Source organism: Rhinopithecus roxellana, chromosome 3, assembly GCF_007565055.1.
Source record: "Rhinopithecus roxellana isolate Shanxi Qingling chromosome 3, ASM756505v1, whole genome shotgun sequence".
NCBI classification, from domain to species: domain Eukaryota; kingdom Metazoa; phylum Chordata; class Mammalia; order Primates; family Cercopithecidae; genus Rhinopithecus; species Rhinopithecus roxellana.
Window position 1 is genome coordinate 69,595,228 of NC_044551.1, and position 20,970 is coordinate 69,616,197.

The window sequence follows — 20,970 nt, forward strand, 5'->3', positions numbered from 1 at the left end:
CGCCTGTGTCGCAGGGAAAACGTCGCTCTGAAGCATCGACAATACTGGCAGCATCCACAGCCGCCCTGAGGGTAAGGGCGTAGAGGAGAGCTGCCGCCGCCCGGCTGCTGGCCCCGGCTGGGCCCGGGTGCGGCGAGGCGCTGCGCGGCCGAAGACGCGAGCCCAAGAGGCGGCGGCGGCGGCGGCGGCGGCGGCGGTGGCGGAAGTGGAGTGGGGAAGAGGGGGTGGTTGTTAGTGTTTGGCGCCGGCGGAGGGAGTCATTCCTGCAGCTGCACTTCCGGTCGGCATTTTGTTCTGAGAGGGAGAGACGGAACGAGAGAGAGACACACACAGGGCTCCTTCCCCCCGCCCTCCCCCCCCTCCCTCCGTCGGTACCGACTCACCCGACACCACCAAGCCGCAGGGAGGGACGCCCCCGCCGACAGGAGGATTGGTTCCCGGGCCCGCGGCGATGCCCCCCCGGTAGCTCGGGCCCCTGGTCGGGTGTTTGTGAGTGTTTCTATGTGGGAGAAGGAGGAGGAGGAGGAAGAAGAAGCAACGATTTGTCTTCTCGGCTGGTCTCCCCCCGGCTCTACATGTTCCCCGCACTGAGGAGACGGAAGAGGAGCCGTAGCCACCCCCCCTCCCGGCCCGGATTATAGTCTCTCGCCACAGCGGCCTCGGCCTCCCCTTGGATTCAGACGCCGATTCGCCCAGGTAAATTCCTGCTCTTTATTTCGGCGGCGGCGGCGGCGCCAGGTCCTCAGCGTCTCTCCTCCTCGCTCCCCTCCCCGCCGTTTCCTTAGCGGCCCCAGGTCTCTTCCACAGGCGAGTCTAGAGTTCGCTCCTCTCTGGTGGCAGCCGCCTTGGGTGGCGGTGGTTTTGTACCCTCTCCCGGCCGGCTCCGGTGGCGGGGACTGGGCTCCTGCCGGGCGGCCGGGGAGGCGTAGGCCCGGCGGAGAGTGCAGGCCGCGGGCCAGCGGAATCTACTTGAGCTCGGGGATTAGGAGAGCTCCGGGCTGAGCGGAGCGACTGCTGGTCGGTGACAGGCCTCGCCCGGGAGAGGAGCCGTAGCTAGTGAGCAGGCGGAAACAATACAACTAACAGCAAATGTGCCCTGATCGTCCCCATATTTACAACTTTCCCGGTCCGGGAGTGGGGAACGTCCCAGTGAAACAAACAACCCCCCTTCTTCCCCCTGTGACCCCATGAAGGGAGGAAGTAGTTTCAGTTAGTGGGACAAACGTAAATACTCAGACGCGGATCCAGTGGTAATTCTTTCTCTTTCTAAAACTTGTTTGGACGTTGGAAAGTTCATAAAGACTCATTTTCTTTTTTAAAGAATTAAATCGTATACATGAATATTTAATACAGAAAACCATACCGTGGTAGACACTGCACATCTCCCCCTCCTCAAGAGCTTTTATCTTGTTGTTTGACAGTGTGTTGTCACACATGGACTTTTTATTCAAAGACAAGTATAAAGTACTTGACAGGTTTACTCTGCCACTTTCTATTTGTATGCGTTATGTAAGGGCAGTTTTAAACGACTATACATAAAAACCTCAGGTACTTCCTGACCAAAAAGTGTAGGAGCATACAAAGATAAAAAATTTTAAGTGTTCTGAGAATTGTACTGAGATACGGGTAAAACCAATTTTCTTTTCTTTTTCAAAAAAAGAAGAAATTAAGTTATACTTAAAATCCTTGGGAGGTTAAAAAATTGTAGAAGGTGCCATCCTTTCATGTCAGGGCAGTTCTTCTTGAGGTCCCAGGATTGTCATTGGCTGTTTGTGCCATGATGTTTGACTGTGTAATGAGAGAGGTGTCATTTTAATAGGTCAAATGTGTCTGTAAATGCTGGAGAAAAATATCAGTTCTAACTTGACAAGTTCTAGTTCATGAGTCAGTTAAGTGTTTCGAGCTTGTTTATGGAGGCATTCGTAATGTAGGTTGGTATAAGGGGGAAACACCAGTTTAAAATTCCTCAATCAGGCAAATTGCTAGAAAAATGTACCTGGGTTACACGTTTTGATACTTTGTTTCATATTCGCTGAAGGAAAACTTTCATTGGTTAAAATGAAGCAGCCCTGCTTGGCGAAATCCCTTGTTTTACTAGTGTATGTTACATTGGTTCAAATTTTTTGTGTCATTAAATTATTGTCACTGTAGAATAAGTTATTTTGTGGAGGTTATTTTTGAGTTTAGTGTCCTGCTTACAATAAATTGTTTCACATTTCCAGGAAACGTACGGATAAATGTTTAAAAGAATGAAGTTAATATAGCTGTCACGTACTAGGCATGTTTTTAATGCTATAAATCCGTGTAGTAGTCAGTAGCGTGTCCGTGATTTGTATTGGTCAGGGAGCAGTTTGAATTTTAAAAAGCCTGAAGCTCCTGCTGAGCCCCAATCCCGGCCTCCCTCCCTCCCACTAATCTCCCATTCCTGTCTTTGTGCTGCCTGCTCCTGTTAGACACTGTTTGCTACGGGGCCTCAGGCCTACTGCGGGTGGGGGGTGTACGAGTGGGGGGCATGCCAGGGAGGGAAAGCAGACGGGAGGAACACTTCACATCTTAAGAAAGCAGAGGGCTTGCTTTTTTGGGAATGGGGGTGGTAAGGGCTTCATTATAAATGTTTAAAAGGCCCTCATATATTCCTGTGATTGTCTCTACAACTTTTATTTAATTAAAATACTAAGATGTATATCAAGGGATAAACATATTTTTACTAAAGATAATGGAAAGAGGAGTTCTGCTTGCTTAGTTTTCATGAACTGAAGCAACTTATTTTTGGAGGTTGTCTTATGCAGATGTTTGAATAAGTGTGTTAGAGATGGGTTTATGTGATTGATTCTTTTTTTTCTTGAGACTTTGGAATTAAGTTATAGTGAATTAGTTCTTCCCAACTTATTTTCCCAGTTCTACATATTTAGTAATTTGTGAGTAACATAGGTTGTGTGATAGCTTTCATTATGATAGCGTAAACGTTTCTTTAAATTTAAAAAAATGTTTTGTTTGGTCCAAACCAATTAAATATGTCATTTTTAAAGGAGAAAACATTGTGTAAAATTCAAATTGTAAAATTTAAACTTGAACTTTAAATCTCTGATAACCTAGTTGGAGAGAATAGTTTGTTTCCTTAGAGAGTGTAGTCTGTTCTGCTTCCCCTCTGTTGGTTGGAATATTCACCAGTGGCTAATCATCTATTTCCATTAAAAAAAAAAATTAAAATTCGGTGAAAGGAAAAATCAGAAGTGTTCCAGTAACCTTATAATCCTAATTATATTATTTGGAGAAATATTTTCTAATACACCTAAAGAAAATTTCAACAATGTCGCTTATTGTTTCTCTTGACTCTGAAGAGTTGTCAATAACTTTTGTTACTTGAAAAGAGATTTCAAGTAAATAATGAAAGTAAATCACAGTTGAACATTAAATAGATAATTTTCCGTGTTTGAGAAGTGTATATAGGATGCTTCCTTTTTAAAGTCATTCAACAACTTGTTTACTGAAGTTATTTGAGAACATTTTTGAACCTGTTGTAGAGATCATTATAATATTTTCTGCTTTTAAGCAAAAGTTACACATTACTTGAAAAAAGAAAAACTGTCTACTTGGAATTCTTTTTAGGGATGAAAAGTGAAAGTTTTTTACTATGGCAGTAAACTTGGTTCTTCATAGTAATCATTATTAAATTTCAAAAATATGAGCAAAGCTATACCAATACAAAATTTTCTTTGCTTGCACCCAGACTACCCCATGAAAAATGTATTTTCTAAGGCTTCTTCAACTATTTGCATATTTAATTTTTTGGTACCAGTCCATCATCAACTGTCATAGAAATATTTGAACATATCTGTGTTACATGTTTGATATACCCCATTGTGGTATTTTTACTTTCTCAAAATAAGATGTAGCAATTAATAATATAAGAGTAAATAAAAACCAGGAGTTTGAGTTTTATTTAATTTCATTTAATCCTCCTTTCTGGTGCTTATTAGGAAAAGCATAATTTGGAAGAAATTCTAAAATTTTAAATTAAGATTTCAGTTTTATGTGAAGTGATTAGGGAGTCTGAGGTAAACAGTAATTCCTTTTAGAGAAATGTAACTTTAATTCTGTTTATCACATTTGCTTGCCGTAAAAATGAATAGGAAATAACTGACTAGGAATCTTTATAGAAGCCTGACAATTAACTGTTCAGTTGAACATGCTTATTTTAATATCCTAAGCATACTAGGTTAGGTTTGGTGGTAATTTATGGTCTTATATAGCCTTTAAAAATTATTTTAAGATGGACTTTTTAGGCACAGTTTTTTCTTTTTTCAGCAGTTGTCATTTATAATAATTCTTTGTATTTTAAAACTAGTCCTTTTTCAAGATGACCTGAGTTCATTTAAAAATAGTCTGATATCCCTGTGAGAGAAGTGACCAGCATGATTTCCGTTTAATGATGAAATACTTGACACTTAATAGACTATATGATCTGTGTAGATTCATGTAGTAAGTCAGCGGGATAATAAGGGATTCCCTGACACTAGTGTTTTCTTAGATTATGTTGCTTTAAGAAATGTGTGAGCTCTGGGCTTGAAGCTAGGTATTGCTCAGTGCTGACACTGATACCATTTGTGACTTTTTCAATTGTCTAAGTTCAAAGTGCATTTTCCTCTTCTTTTAGAGAGATGATACCTGTTTCTTGGTTGTATTTTCCTGGTATGAAAATAGAGTGGGATTTTAGTGTTTCTGGTTGATGTAAAAAGAATGTTAAACTCCATGTCTCTTAAGGCCATCATTGTAATTTTAAAGAGTATTTTATACTTAGAATAAGTATAATTCTTATTGGGCTTAGAATAATTTGGGCTTAGAATATTTCGCCCAAATAAATTAATAAAAGTAATTTTAGATAGTTGTGTGTAATTTTTTTTTTTTTTTTTGGTGTAAATCTGGAGTCAATTTTATTGAATTGAGTTTTGTCAAATTGCATTATGTTTTAAGGCATATTTTTTTTCTATTCCCAGAGTTATATCATTAGGAGAGATCATTTCTTGATGTAGCATTGCCAGCTAAGATTTTGTCACATAAGATTTTGAGGACTTACTATTTGCCAGGAGTTAAGTCTGTCCCCATAATATCTCATTTAATCTTTTAATAAGCCCAAAAGTAGAAACAATAATTATCTACAATTTACAGATGAGGAAACTGAGGCTGGAAAGGTTTAGAAAACTGCCCATGGTCCTACAATTAGTAAATGATCAGTCTGATTTACATTTGTTCTTATGGATTCAGGATTCTATGTATCTAGTTTCAGTGAAATTTTAATATTATCCTTTGGGTGTTGGTTGATTTGATACTTGCCAGTCATTTAGTCAAGAAAATTGTGTACTTCAGGCAAAGAAGCTGAAATAGAATTCAGGCTATATATTCTGTATATATAATACTTTTAAAAATCAGTAACTCTTTACCATCTTATATTTAAAACAATTTTTGTTAAGCAATCTGTGAAGCTTTTAGTTTAAGTATTTTATATTGAGTTGAAGTTGTTTGTCAAAGCATCTGTTGTTAGAAAGACAAAATTCAGCTTTAGAGAGTCATTTCATTCATAGAAATGTATATGACCAATTGTAGAATAGTAGCTGAATCTATAAATTAGTATGACTGATCATTTTGTAAAGTTTCAGTATTTTTATAGCCAGAGAATGTTGATCGTTAGTCTTCAACTTGGGAGTTTGTGCACTTATTTCAGAACTGTTGCCATTACATACAACCTTATAGGAATTCCTTTTGTGAATACCTTTAACGCATTTGAAATAGTCTTTTTTTCATCTTTATGACAAATCTTTATTTTCTGGAGTGAATTTGAGTTTTAGATACTGTACAGCATCACTTGAAACTTAGTTTAGGAAACTAAGATTTAGTAAGGGTTTTTTTTGTGTGTCTGGCTCTATGCTGAGTGCTTTATGTTTGTAATACGTAATATTATTGAATGTTTCCATGTGCCAGAAACTGTGCCAGGGAAAAAGTTTTCAGTTCCTCAAGGTATTGAAAAGTTGAATGTGAAGTTGAAGTTAGTTGTATGAGAAAACTGAGATATGGAATGATTACGTGACTAGCCCGAGGTCACACAACTAATAAGTTCAAGAAAGTGGAGAAAGGATTTCAGAGTTTGTACTTTACCCGTAAGCCTTAACAACGATACTGTGTATCATGATTTGAACCACCCAACTACTCAGTGAAGTGAGTGATACTGTTCTCTTTTTACAGAGGAAATTGAGGTTCGTCATGTTTAAGAAACTTGTTCAGGGTAGCAAATCTAGCAAGTGTTAGAAGTAGGATTCCAGCTAAAATATATCTAATTCTAAAACCTCTGTTCTTTACATTCTACCACCCTGGCTCTTCAAAATTTATAACACAATTTTTTGGTGAAAGGGTAGTCTTGGTTATGAAGTTAGTGACACTGTTTTTCTTGTGGGGCTTACAAGAGTAATTCTAAAATGTTTTGGTCAGTTATAGCTGATTCATTATTTGATTATAGTCTTTTTTTTTTTTAACCACCTTGTTACTTTATGTATGGTACACAAAATGTTTGTTTATTCAAATATGCATATAAATAGGATATTGATTTTTAAATACATGTACTGCGGAATATATTAAATGTAGGCATCTGTGGAATAGGTAGCTTTAGAAAATTTGGCAAAAGCTATTCTCAGTCTATAACAATACTGAAATTTTAAAAAATGATCAGTCATGCTAATTTATACATTAACTGTATTTTTATGATTTTATTGTGACTCTTGTTACTTTTAGTAATAATGTTAAGCATTAAAAAAATTCCCAAGAATGCATTAAATTTTTGAAATAATTCATGTAGGTAAATTGCTTTGCCATCTTACATGTGTAACATATCTCTTAACATGGATATACCAAATTCCTTTAGAGTTCTCTTTTGTACGTATTTTTTTGTTTGACAGAAAAGAAAAACTTTTTCAGAAATTAGCAATATTAATTTATTCAAATAATTATATATGTACTTTTATCCTGAGAAATTCAGAAACTGTGACATAATTTTAAAATGCTGGATTTCCTTTTGTTAGAATTAACGTATTTGGGTCACTTATGCAGATGAAATGCATAGTTATTTTTATATAAGCATTATTGAAAAATACTATTCTAGATACATTAAAACTAACAATGTCTAAAACACTAATAAATTATTAAATTCTGACTATAATTTACTTTTAAAATGTTAGTCTTTATGATTGATATTTATGATATTTAATTTGGTATTTGTAAAGCAAAAATGTCCTTTAATCCTAGCAAGGAAGTACATTACAGAGTTTTCTCAACACTGCTACTTGTCAGCCCTTTCAGTATTTTAAAACCTGCCTTTAGTTGTCTTTATTTGAATCAGATTGTGAGTTGCCAGTTTCCAGCTAAAGACGTTGATCATTTGAGTGTATGCGCTATGTAATTTCGTGTTTTTTATGGTAATGACCAAGTTGAAATTTTACATGGTGTTAAGTTGGGCATAACATCATTTATTATTTATTTATTTATTATTAATACTATTCTTTAAAATTGATGTACATGAAAAAAATGTCTTCCTAGGATTCTGCTTATACCTCAGAAAGCTCTAAGATTGAAAGTTGAAATGTCATGACCTGAAAACTACTGATTCTTTCCCCTTTAAGAAAAGAATTCGGAAACTAATATTTATTCCATAAGCTTACCTTCAAGTTATCCTGAAAGACACACGTGACATACGCTTTTATTTAACTCTACTAATCTTTTTACTGTTTTCTCTTTCCCTTTTCCTATGTATCTCTTCCTTTAACTATCAATGTCCATTTCATCTCCCCCAAAGCAAATTTTTACATACTGTGGCTAATATAGGTATTTGTTGTTAATGTGGATGGTCTTGTAATGTGTTACTTTCTCTGATGAAACCCAGAGCAGTTTCAGAGGCCTCAAATTCTGAGATCTGCATAAGTTCAAAATAGATTGCTGGTAGAAAAGCATTGACATTAGCCATGAAAATATCTATTTGTGTATTGTTCCCACTTTTCTTCTATAGACATATATTACTTTTCAGAATTTCAGCTCAAGGACCAGAAATTTTTTCTAAGGAGAAAAAGCACTGCCTTTGCAAAAGTTTCCCTGATCATTCCGTTTCATAGCATTTGTACAGTTTTTTACTTGTATCTCTTGATAAAATAATTTGTTCCTATATTTGTCAGCCATACTAAACCATCAGCTCTGTGAAAGCAAAGAGATTTTGTATTATCTTCATCTGTATGTCTATAACATCATCACAGTGGTGCTCCTGTTTTAGGTATTCAATATATATTTGTTGTTTAGTTAGAATTGAGCCATATGGTGTTTCTTAAAGGTATGTTTTTAAATCTAAGATTAGTGAATGGCAAGTATATTTCTCTTAATTTCAAAATATAATTTTCTTAGGTAGAGCTGTGTCCTTGAGGGCTTCTTGCTTTGGGGGTAGGAATATTTTATTTACATATATCCCTAACAATACATACATAACTTTATAAACATGAAGAAAAATTTAAAGCAGCATTCCTTTTTAAACTGTTAGTGAGGATCGTGAAGTACGGGAAGTGTTTTTTGTTCTGTTCTGTTCTGATTTTTTGAACTGATTTGTTCAGTTCAGTATCCAGTAAGATACTGGAGTATTGCAAGAGGTGAAGTATCTAAATACTTTTTTGTTTTAGTCTTTGGATTTATTTTAGTTTTTGTTTTGCCAATTTAAGTATTATATATAATCAGATAAGTTAACTAATGAGAAATACGTTACAGCACGTAAAAAATGCTATTCAGGGTCAGCAAAGCCTGAGTCCTGTCCTCTCGCTCTCCTCCCTGGACAGCATGAGCTTCACCACTTGCTCCACCTTCTCCATCAACTACCGGTTCCTGGGCTCCGTCCAGCCACCCAACTATGGCGCCTGACTGGTCAGCAGTGCAGCCAGCGTCTATGCAGGTGCCAGGGGCTCTGGTTCCCGGATCTCCGTGTCCTGCTCCACCAGCTTCCGCAGCAGCTTGGGGTCCAGGGGCCTGGCCAAGTGGATGGCCCGGAGTCTGGCAGGAATGGGAAGCATCCAGAACAAGGAGACCCTCCTAAGCCTGAACCTGGCCTCCTACCTGGACAAAGTGAGGAAGGAGCCTGGAGACGAAGAACCAGAGGCTGGAAAGCAACATCTGGGAGCACCTGGATAAGAAGGGACCCCAGGTCAGAGACTGGGGCCCATTATTTCAAGACCATCGAGGATCTGAGGGCTCGGATCTTTACAAATACTGTGGACAATGCCTGCATTGTTCTGCAGATTGACAATGCCCATCTTGCTTTAGAGTCAAGTATGAGACAGAGCTGGCCATGTGCCAGTCTATAGAGAACGACATCCATGGGCTCTGCAAGGTCATTGATGACACCAGTGTCACTTGGCCGTAGCTGGAGACAGACATCGAGGCTCTCAGGGAGCAGCTGCTCTTCATGGAGGAGAACCACGAAGAGGAAGTAAAAGGCCTACAAGCCCAGCTTGCCAGCTCTAGGTTGACCATGAAGGTAGATGCCCCCAAATCTCAGGACCTCGCCAAGATCATGGCAGACATCCAGGCCCAAAATGACGAGCTAGCTCAGAAGAACCAAGAGGAGCTAGACAAGTACTGGTCTCAGCAGATTGAGAAGAGCACCACAGTGGTCACCACTCAGCCCGCGGAGGTCGGAGCTGCTGAGATGACACTCATGGAGCTGAGACATATGGTCCAGTCATTGGAGATCCACCTGGATTCGATGAGAAATCTGAAGGCCAGCTTCTGGAGAACAGCCTGAGGGAGGTGGAGACCTGCTATGCCCTGCAGATAGAGCAGCTCAACAGAATCCTGCTGCACCTGGAGTCAGGGCTGGCACAGACCCAGGCAGAGGAGCAGCACCAGACCCAGGAGTACGAGGCCCTGCTGAACACTGAGATCAAGCTGGAGGCTGAGAGTGCCACCTACCACTGCCTGCTTGAAGAAGGCAAGGACTTCAATCTTGGTGATGCCCTGTACAGCAGCAACTTGATGCAAACTATCCAAAAGACCACCACCCACTGGATAGTGGACAACAGAGTTCTGAGACATTAAGCCAGCAGAAGCAGAGTACCCTTTGGGGAGCAGGAGGCCAATAAAACGTTCAGAGGTCATTGGGGAGAAAAATGCTATTCAGTTAAAATACTGATCTGATGACTGAAATTTTTTTTTAATATGTCAGGTGTGTTGAGGTATAATTTATACAGTAAAACTCAGTCTTTTGGGTGTACAGTTTAATGAGTTTTGACAAACATACACAGTCTTAACACCACCACCACAATCAAAGTATTTCCGTTACCCCCAGAAGTTCCCATGTGTCCCTTTGTAATCAGTTTCCTGCCCCTACTGCAGCCCAAGGCAACTAGATCTGGTTTCTGTCTCTATAGTTTTTCCTTTTCTAGAACATAAAAATGGAATTATATATAGCCCTTTATGTCTTTTTTTTAATTTAGCAGAAATCTTCTGAGATTCATTCATGTTCTATGTATCGGTAGTTTGTCAATGACTGAAGTGTAAAATTGTTAACTTTGGTGATGCCCTTATGAAAGAGTATTATCAAAAAGTAGTACTTTGAACAGTTGTAGATATTTCTCTCAGATTTTGGCAGCTGCCTTATTGAACATTTTAGTTGCTCATTTTTACCCCTCGCCTCCCAAATTTTACTTGCCTGTTTTTACCCCTCACCCCCAAATCTAGTCTAATTGACATCATTATATGGCATTTATTTATATTGGTAAATGCTGTTTAATGCTCTACCCGGCAGGTGAAACAGACCTACTCTCTTTTTCATCATAATTAAAATAGGTAGCATCTTGCATTTTGAACATATAGCACGTAGAAACTAGAATAAAAAATGAGAGATGGTGCAATAACACCAAAAACTTGAGTTTACGTTTGCTTTAGGTTTAGTGTTTGTAAGTTTGTACTAAAAATAGGGCATAGATTATAGTGAGTAACAGTCACAGCCTCTCTTCCAATGATTAAAGTTAGAAAAGCAGTGCTCTTCTATGAAACTTGGGGACAGATAATGAGAAAAGAATCGTTTTCTGGACATTTTATTCGACCACCTTTCCCCCAACCCCTTCCTTTTTGAAACAGCTTAATCTCTGGGATATTCTCTTCTTGTTTCCTTATGTCTTTGACCTCCCATTTGCTAAGTCTTTTGCTAGGTCTTTGTCCTCTATCTACCCCTTTAAATATTTGTATTCTCCAGGAAGTGCTTCAAACTTATTTCTGTTCTCCCTTCCTGTTGATCTTATTTATTCACATGATTTGTTACATGCTACCTGTATAATGACGACTCACAAATCTATCTCAGAATGTATTTCTCTTCTGAGCCAGATTCAGCTGTCTACCAGGTGCCTCCTGATGTCCCACAAATAACAGAAATTCCAAAGTATGTAAGTCTGAACTCATTCCTTAATTCTTCCTTACTCTGACCTGTCACCCAGAGAAAGAAAACTATTCTTAAAAAATACATGAAGTAGGTTAATGTTTTCACTATCAACTCATTTGCCTAAAGTAGAAATGCGGGATAATCCTTGACACTTCTTTACCATACTTCCAGTTCAGTTGTTCACCCAGTTCTGACATTTGTAACACTTCCCTGAATATCCCTTGAATCTACCCCTCCCCCAATGTTTTGATTCTGTGAGTGGGCCTGAACATACAGTTTTGTCAGATTTAATAACTTCTAGTATTTTAAGAAAGATTTAGAGGTAATTGTGAAAGTAATATGTATTTACTATTGGATACTTTTTGCTTCTCTGCTTGGGCTCTGGTATTTAAAATTAAGGTGTAATCTTTAGTAACAGTGACACTATATAGCCTAAATGTGACTGTTCTGTTATGTCTAAAATTTAGGGCTTTTGACTTACAGCCCAGTTTATCAGCTGGAAGACTTGAACTCATTTTTTTATCTTTCCATTCTTGCTTTTAGAATACTGCATTTCATGGAGATGTATATTTATTTCAAGACTTTGTGTTTATGTGTTTTGGAGCAAGGTAGAGGAGAAAATGGGAATGTATAAGGAAAGTTAAAGGAAAGGCTTTTGAATTTACTTTCCTATACTGTGGAAACGAGCTTACTTAAATAACATTTTCACTTTTATTTCAAACAACAGAAAACTAAAGAAATGCTGTGGGATATGATAGCATTCAGGTGCTAGGCATGCACATATTTTAATGACAGGAGTTAGATATGTTGTAACAGTATTACTTGTTTCTGAGTTTGGAAATTAATGTTCATGGTTTTGTATAACCTTATGATATTTCTTCCTTAAAATAAGAAATTACCCCTCCAGCCCACAGTTTGAGCCAAAGGGTCTGCTTGAAATTATTAGTTTAAATAATCCTGAGCGCATCTTTTGTAAAGGACATTTAAAAATGTAACGCTGCTTTGAAAAACAAAGCAAGCATTTCTTCGTTATATCTAGAGTTTATAACTAAAGAAACTATGTGCTATATTTTGCTCTAGTGCCAGGTACCATATTTTGGAATGAATAGAATCAATCTAAAGGCAGTTTACAAAGACTGAAGGGAGACCCAGTTTGGTAGTCATTGGATCCCTTTGGTGGCTTGCACATAGTAAGCACTCAAACGATTGTTGAATAAATGAATTTGAATATATTTCAATTTGGGGATATAGGACTAATTAGAGTGACAGAAGATGGGTGAGACTTGCTAAATACTGAGCAAGTTTTATAGAGGAAAGAAAACATGAAACCCAGAAATGGTGGACAACATTGACAGCGAAGAATTGGTGTAATTTAGTTAACTATTTTTATCTAGACAATAAGGTTTGTTTAGTTGAATAAGAGAAAGATCTATATACAAAAGTGTTTTGAGTTCTTTCTACTCTTATTTCCACTCTGGCTCTATTTCTAGACGCCCATGTTCACTGCTAAAGAAGCAATTGTAGGCTTGGGGCTGAAGTGATCTGCGTAATCCAGATACTCATATTAAGAACTGGGAGGTGTTGTTGGGAAAGAGGTTTTTCTTACAGTTCTTCAATCTTTCCAGTTACTCGTGTTTCTTAGTATGTGTCAGGGTGCCACTGCACTGTCCTCAGTGTTCATATGCGGGTGTCTAAAAACTAGACTTTAAAATCACATGTAATTTGCAATAAGCTTGTAACTGTCCCAGGATGAAGTTGAGTATGTGAATCTCTAATAATTAGTTACCTAGCTGTTGAGCCACATTGCCATCTACTCTGATTATCATATGGTTCTTATGATTCTGATATTTTAAACTGGAAGATAAACACCACAGTTTTAGTGTGTCTCATAAAAATTTTATAATCCAGTAACAATCCATTCCTTTAGTTTTCTTGGAAGCCGAAACTACGTATAGTTTTCTGATATGTTAAGCTTAAACTGTGGAATTTAGAACTTAAAAGTTTTCAAGAGCTTCAAAGTTGAAGACTTCTCTTAATTTTTTTTCAATTGTAGAACCAATGTGAAAAAACGAACTGCATGCTATTTGGGAAATGGGAAAAGTATCAAATTTTATGTTTTTCCTACTAAGTTTCCTATTAAGTTTTTACATAAAAATATGTATAATGAATGTAATTATGGTTAAATACACTTATTCATGCTATAAATTTATTCCTCTTTTAACACTGGATCATAAAGATTTTCCTGATTTTCTATATAGTGTTTTGTAATTCTTTTTTTTTTTTTTTTTTTTTTTTTTTTTTGAGACGGAGTCTCGCTCTGTCGCCCAGGCTAGAGTGCAGTGGCCGGATCTCAGCTCACTGCAATCTCCGCCTCCCGGGTTTACGCCATTCTCCTGCCTCAGCCTCCCGAGTAGCTGGGACTACAGGCGCCCGCCACCTCGCCCGGCTAGTTTTTTGTGTTTTTTCAGTAGAGACGGGGTTTCACTGTGTTAGCCAGGATGGTCTCGATCTCCTGACCTCGTGATCCGCCCGTCTCGGCCTCCCAAAGTGCTAGGATTACAGGCTTGAGCAACCGCGCCCAGCCGTGTTTGTAATTCTTTAAAATGTTGCCCAGTATTTTGTCAGTGGATGAGCTATAATTTAGTCATTCTATTCTTGCGTATTTTTTGCTTTTGCTTTTTTTTTTAAATATAAATAATGAGTCAGTGAACATCTTTATATGTACAGGATTTTCCCCCTGTAGGGGCTTCATTCGCTTAGAGTAGAATCTCTTAAGTGGAAGTAATGCTGTAAGTGGAAGTTGGGCCAAAAGATTTGAATATTTTTATGGCCCTTAATATATATTTCCAAAACTGCTTTTATTCTGCTATAATCTTTATTTTCATTCACATCTTAATTCAGTAGATTCATTGTATTTTTCATATAGAATACACACTTCCTATGAATATAATTAAGTCATTTAAGTGCTCCCTTTTCCCACTATTGTGCTTGTGGTCCCTTTACTATATTTTTTAACCTCTTGATGAATAAACAATTGTGACTTTTCAAACTGTGTATATCATTTCGAGGTATTATATAGTAAAATTAGCATGGGATCTAAACTGCTATTAGCCAAGTGACGTTTAGGCCAATTCTTAAGCCAAGTCCATGTCTTCAACTGTAAACTGAAGAGGTTCTCAGCTTTTGAGATTTCATGGACTAGTCAGAACAAAGCAAGAAAGTGCTTTCTGCAGAAATAAAGTGGTAAGGATATTGTAGATTGGCACGTAGTGAAAAGAAAAGTCAGTGTCTAGTTAAGACCCATTACTTAGTCTTAATATTTGAAATATGAAATACCCAGTGTGATGTGAACATGGTCATGATCTCATACTCATTCTCTTGTTCATCGAACACTGCGTGATTCCTATGTGTTTTCTCTGGAGCTATTAGGCATTGCAGATGATGAAATAAAAGACTTCAGCCCACCCATTTTATATGGTTTATAGACAGGTAAACAGAGATTATGTTACAATATCTAAGTGCTATGATCAAGATAAACAAGGTGCAGTTGGAGCACTGGTGGTAGGGGTGGTCACCTAATTTAGACTAGTGTAGTGAGGCAGTAAGTCAGGAGCCCTCCTAGATGTGATGGTTAGTAGGTATGCAAACTAAGTTTTGAAGGCTGTTAGTCATACTGGAGAATCTGGGCCAACAATTTGATTTTTGGAAACTGATGATGGCTTAGATTATTAGAACATAGGCTGGAAAAGGGGCATGCCAAAAAGGTTTGAAACTACAGAGAGGGGGCAGGCTACAGATTATGAAGGAATGGATATGCCTTACTAAGAATTCTGTGTTTTATTTTAAAGACAAGAAACCAGGAAGTTATTCAGTAATGGAGTATGTTTTATGCATATGTAAAAGAATTTTTGGATAGTAGTCAGGAAAAGGGAGGCTCAGGAGGCCAGTAGGAGTTGAGGTCCTCAATTAAGGTAGGGAGAGTGTAGCGAAGGAAACCCATAACAAATACTAAGGAGTTAGTCTGGTTATAGTTTAGTGATTCTGTGTAGGTAGATTGGGTAAGAGAGAATGAAAACAGTCAGAGATATATCCTTGATTCCCAATAATTTCATAATTATGGGCATATGAGAGTAGAATATAAGTTAATTCAATTTTGGCTGCCTGTGAGTAAAAATATAGTCTACCAAAGCCTGTATCACCTTTCACATTTTAGAAGGAATGGATATTGAAAAATTTAGTGGCTTGGTCAAATTATACTAATGGTTATTTGGAAATGACTTTTACAGCTGACCTAGAAGATCTCTCCAGTGTTAAATCAGGGTTAAAAGTAGCATAGTGGATTATAATCTTACTTGATTAAAGTACTAGAAGATAATACTATTTCTTTTTAAGGCCTTGTTTTCCAGTATATTGACTATATTATTGTGAGCTTAGAATAACATAATGAATGTTCTTTAATAACTATTTTCTATTGTGCAAAGCTCTCTTAGGGCCTTTCTGGTGTATTTGTTTATCCAACCTCATCTGAAGACTGCCCCTTCAGTTAGTTTTATACTAAATCCATACATATACTATAATGAAATCTTGTAGTGAGAACTGTGTTACTTTGTTCATGAGGGGATTGTCTTTACAAATATAATTAAAGGGCTGCTTTTAAAATAATTCTTAAAATGGCAGTAGCTTTTCAGAATTGTTATATGCAGGAACAGTTATAAAGCAGTCAAACTGATGTATCCAAAATAACTGACCAGGTGACATACTGCCAAAATGAAAATTAGTACTTTCCAAGGTTCTAAGTATACTTAAACAAATGTACTTCATTTTGTTTTTTGGCTTAAGAGGTAGCATATCAAAATCACCTAAGTATTTTTTTTCAAACTTTAATCCTTTTTTGGAGATGAAAGATAAGTTTTTAAGTTTCTCTTTTAACTGTGTTCCATTAGACTTCTCAGTCATTCAGTAAGAATTAATTGAATAACTGCGATGTACTCAGCAATGAGTATTAGATATTTGATGTGGACTTTCTTTTGAGTCTCCCTCCTGAATTTTACATGGCTACCTAAAAGATCCCTCTCTTTTTTGTATTCTATAAAAACATCATCTGTGAGGCATAAAGGAGCAAGGAATCATGTGAGCAGAGTTAGTGAATTAGATTTTTTTTTTTTTAAAGATGATAGAATGGTGAGATGTGTTTAGTTCTGAAGAATGGGGGAGGAGTTGCTGAATACTAGAGAGGACGTAGAATTGAGGAAAGAAGTTAGGGTAGGAGATAGTATAAATGAATTTGGTAGAAAAAATTCAGTACAACCTAGCAGCAGTACTTCAAGTAAAATGAGAAATTGTGAACTGACTGACCTATCTGTTCCAAAAGGTGTCTTATATTTTAAAAGTTTGCTCAAAAGTCATATTTAATCTTCTATATGTTAGAAATACACTACTTAAAAATATAAACCATGACTGTATGTTTATACTAAGTCCTCAGCAAATATTTCTTCTTTATTAGTTCATAGCTGCCTTTCTACTGATTTGATGGAAAATATATCCTTCTCAAATATATTTCCAAATGAAAATCTGCTAATTTGTAACATTTCTAATATATTATTAGGAAGGAAGGTATTTGATAAGAAGCAAAGAAAAAGTAATCAAATTAGCTCAAGTTCATCTGATATTGAAATATAAGTATTCCTTACTAATACAACTTAGCTATATACCCCAGATAAAGTGAAGTATCCCAAAAAATAACTGTACTTATACGAGAAGTTTAACTTTTGTCTAATATCTAAAGTTAATTATGTCTTCAATGGTATTGTACTATACTGTCATGTATGTGCATTGAAAAATACATGTATATAAAAATATATGTGTACATATAATACATTCATATATACAAGTATATCGTATGCACTTTGATAACTCTGTTTTGATAACTTGTTTTGTATTTTCCTGCCTTGCACCTTTTAATCAAAACATTTACCTCCTTTTTTGTCCATCTATCCAAATCATACTTTCTTTCTATCATGATCTTATGTTTTTTTTCCCCCCACTGGGGGGAGGTGGCATATCTCTATCCTGTGGATTATTTTCAAGCTTAAAATTCTTTCCACCTTTTCTCCTGCCCCAGTTCACATGATCTTTTCCTCTTCTAGCAGTACACTGTGTGTAGGAGTTACAGGAATTATATGTTAACTTGTCACATTTTCTTACTGTATATCAAGCTAAAGTTTGTTTTATTTTCACCTTATTTGTCTTCTCAATCAGATTATGAACTCTTAGAGGACACAGTCCGCCTGTGGTGCTTGGTGTCTTATCTGCAACAGGCTTGTAGCAAGTGTTTGCTGATAACTGGTGTAGCTCTTCTGGACTGGTTTGAAGAGGTTTGAAAAATACCTCACACTCTTATAAACTAAAATTCACCCTTTTAAAGTGTAAAACTGAGAGATTTTTAGTATATTCACAAAGTTATGCATTCATCATTACTTTCTAGTTTCACAGCATTTTCATCACCCCCCAAAAAACGTTTCCATTAGTGGTCACACCCTGTTGTCTCCAGTCAGTGCTTGGCAAACATTAATTTACCTTCTGTTGCTATGGATTTCTGTATTCGTATAAGTGGAATCAAATAATGTGCCCTTTTGTGTCTGCCTTCTTTTACTTGCTCATCTATATTGCAGCATGTATCAGTACTTCATTTCTTTTTAGGACTGAATATATTCCATTGTATGGATATACCACATTTTAATTTTGCTTTGACACTTGATGGATGCATGGATTGTTTTCAACTTTTGGCTATTATGAATAATGCTGTTATAAACATTCATTTGAAAGTTTCTGTAAGAATATGTTTTTACTTCTCCCAAGTAGGTACATAGGAGTAAAATTTTTAGGTCATATGGTAACTATGTTTAAACTCTGAGGAGCTGTCAGACTGTTTTCCAAAGAGGCGCATGATTTTACATTTGTAGTAGCAATGTATGAAGGTTAGACTGTCTTTACATCCTCGCCAACACTTGTTATTGTCTGTCTGATTGTATTGGTCTTATAGGGGTGTGAAGTGGTATCTCTGTGTGGCTTTGATTTGCATTTTCCTAATGACTGATGATATTAAACACCCTTTTATGTGCTTATTGGTCATTTATGTATCTTCTTTGGAGCAACATTCATCCAAATCTTTTGCCCATTTTTAAACTGGGTTATCTGCCTTTTTATTGTTGAATTGTAAGTTGTTAGACATATTCTAGATACAAGTTCCTTATCAGATATGTGGTTTGCAAATATTTGCTCCCATTCTGTGGATTGTCTTTTCACTTTCTTGATAGTGTCCTTCAAAGCACATACATTTTTAAGTTTAAAGATCTCTGTTGTTTTCCTTTGGTTTTTTATGCTTTGGGTGTCATAAGAAACCATCGCCTAATCCAAGGACAGGAAAAGTTACACCTATGTTTACTTTTAGCGCTTACATGTAATACTCTGATCCATTTTGAGTCAATTTTTTGCGTAAGGTATGAGGTAGGGATCCAGCTTCATTATTATGCATGTGTCTATCCAATTGTCCATTACTGTTTGTTGAAAAGACTATCCTTTCCCATTGAATGGTCTTGGCATCCCTTTCAAAAATCAGTTGAATGTAAATTTAAGAGTTTATTTTTGGCTCTCAATTTTATTCTATCAGTCCATATGTCTATCCTTATGCCAGTACTATACTGTCTTGATTACTGTGGCTTTGTAGTAAGGTTTGAAAGTGGGATGTGTGAGTTCTCCAACTTTGTTCTTTTTCAAGATTGTTTTGACTATTCTGGATCTCTCATTTTCATATGAAGTTTAGGATGTTTGTCATTTTCTGCAAAATAAGCAGCTGCAATTTTGATAGGGGTTGTATTAAATCTATAGATGAGTTTGGGGAGTATTGCCTTTACAATAATATTAAGTCTTAACAATCCAAGAGCATGGGAAAACATTCCATTTTTTTAATGCCCTAATGTCCTTTAGTGTTTTATTTGTTTGTTTGTTTTGAGACAGACTCACTCTATGGCTCAAGCTGGAGAGCAGTGGCATGATCTTGGCTCACTGTAACCTCTGCCTCCCTGGTTCAAGCGACTATTGTTCCTCAGCCTTTGAGTAGCTGGGATTACAGTCCTGTACCACCATGCCTGGCTAATTTTGGTATTTTTAGTAGAGGCAGGGTTTCACCATTTTGGCCAGGCTGGTCTCGAACTCCTGGCCTCAAGTGATCCTCCTGCCTTAGCCTCCCAAAGTGCTGGGATTACAGGCTTGACCCACCACACCTGGCCAGTGTTTTATAGATTTAAATGTAAAAATATTGCATTTCTTTTGTTAAATTTGTTCGTATGCATTGTATTCTTTTTAATGCTTTTGTAAATGGAATTGCCTTTTTTTTCTTTTCCTTTTTTTTTGAGACAGAGTCTTGCACTGTCGCCTGGACTGCAGTGCAATGGCACGATCTTGGCTCACTGCAACCTCCACCTCCCAGGTTCAAGTGATTCTCCTGCCTTAGCCTCCCGAGTAGCTGGGATTACAGGCATACACCAGCACACCTGGCTAATTTTTTGTTTTTTTTAAGTAGAGATGGGGTTTCACTATGTTGGCCAGGCTGGTCTTGAACTCCTGACTTCGTGATCCACCTCCTCCGCCTCCCAAAGTGCTGGGATCACAAGCGTGAGCCACCGCGCCTGGCCTGGAATTGCTTTCTTAATTTTATTTTCCAGATTGTTCACTGCTAGGGTATGGAAGTACAGTTGATTTTTACACATTAATCTTGTATCCTGCAACCTTGCTGAACTTATTAATTCTAACTCATGCTCTTCTTTCTAGGGACAGTTTTATGTTCTTCAGTTTGGTTCATCATACCCTCCTCCAGTTTTCCAAACAATACATGTCAACAGTGTTATAAGAAAGCAATTTATTATTTGCTCATCCCTGCTATTTTTGTGACTTAAACAAAGTTGTGCACATATGAAAAGTAAGATTAGACAACTCAGAAGAAAAACTATGTCCACTAAAAACGATGTCAACATTTTCATTTAGTGCTCTGGCTGTAGCATAGGATTAAAAATTTGAGGACTGTGGTTCAGTAGTTAAAGCAATAAATTTACCTGTAGTGCGGCATCTTTAGTATTTGTTGCAGAAATAAATAAATGCCTGCTAACAATGTGTATATAGGGATGCAAAATAAATTCTACTGGTCAGTAATTTCTGAAGCCTTTACTCCACTAGTCAGTAAGTGATTTTCAGTAGTGCATCTGGAAAGCTTGAGTCATACAGGGAAAAAAAAAAAAAAAGCGGGGGGGAAGAAACAAAATAAAGTAAGATTAATAATTTGAATTTTGTTAATACAGATAATATAATGATTTAAATAAATTTATTGATTAGGAACAAGAGAGAAAAAATGATAACAGATTACAGTATTATTCCTCAAGTTCCAGCTTCTGAGTTTTTTAATGTCAGAATCAAACCTAAAATGTCAAATACACATATAAAAAGATGCCCAAACTTACTAG

The 20,970-nt window shown here is 37.0% G+C and overlaps 1 protein-coding gene across 3 annotated transcripts in view; it reads left to right on the forward strand.

The window, feature by feature from the left end:
* The first annotated feature begins 281 nt into the window (after positions 1–281).
* Positions 282–20,970, forward strand: part of NIPBL (NIPBL cohesin loading factor) — a 196,341-nt gene continuing 175,652 nt past the window's right edge. Inside the window, exon 1 of one of the 3 annotated variants that reach the window (XM_010373383.2) lies at positions 282–696. The gene's annotated coding sequence lies outside the window, so the exon portion shown is untranslated. The remainder of the gene's footprint in view (positions 697–20,970) is intronic. The other 2 variants (XM_010373400.2, XM_030927192.1) reach the window with 2 other exon arrangements.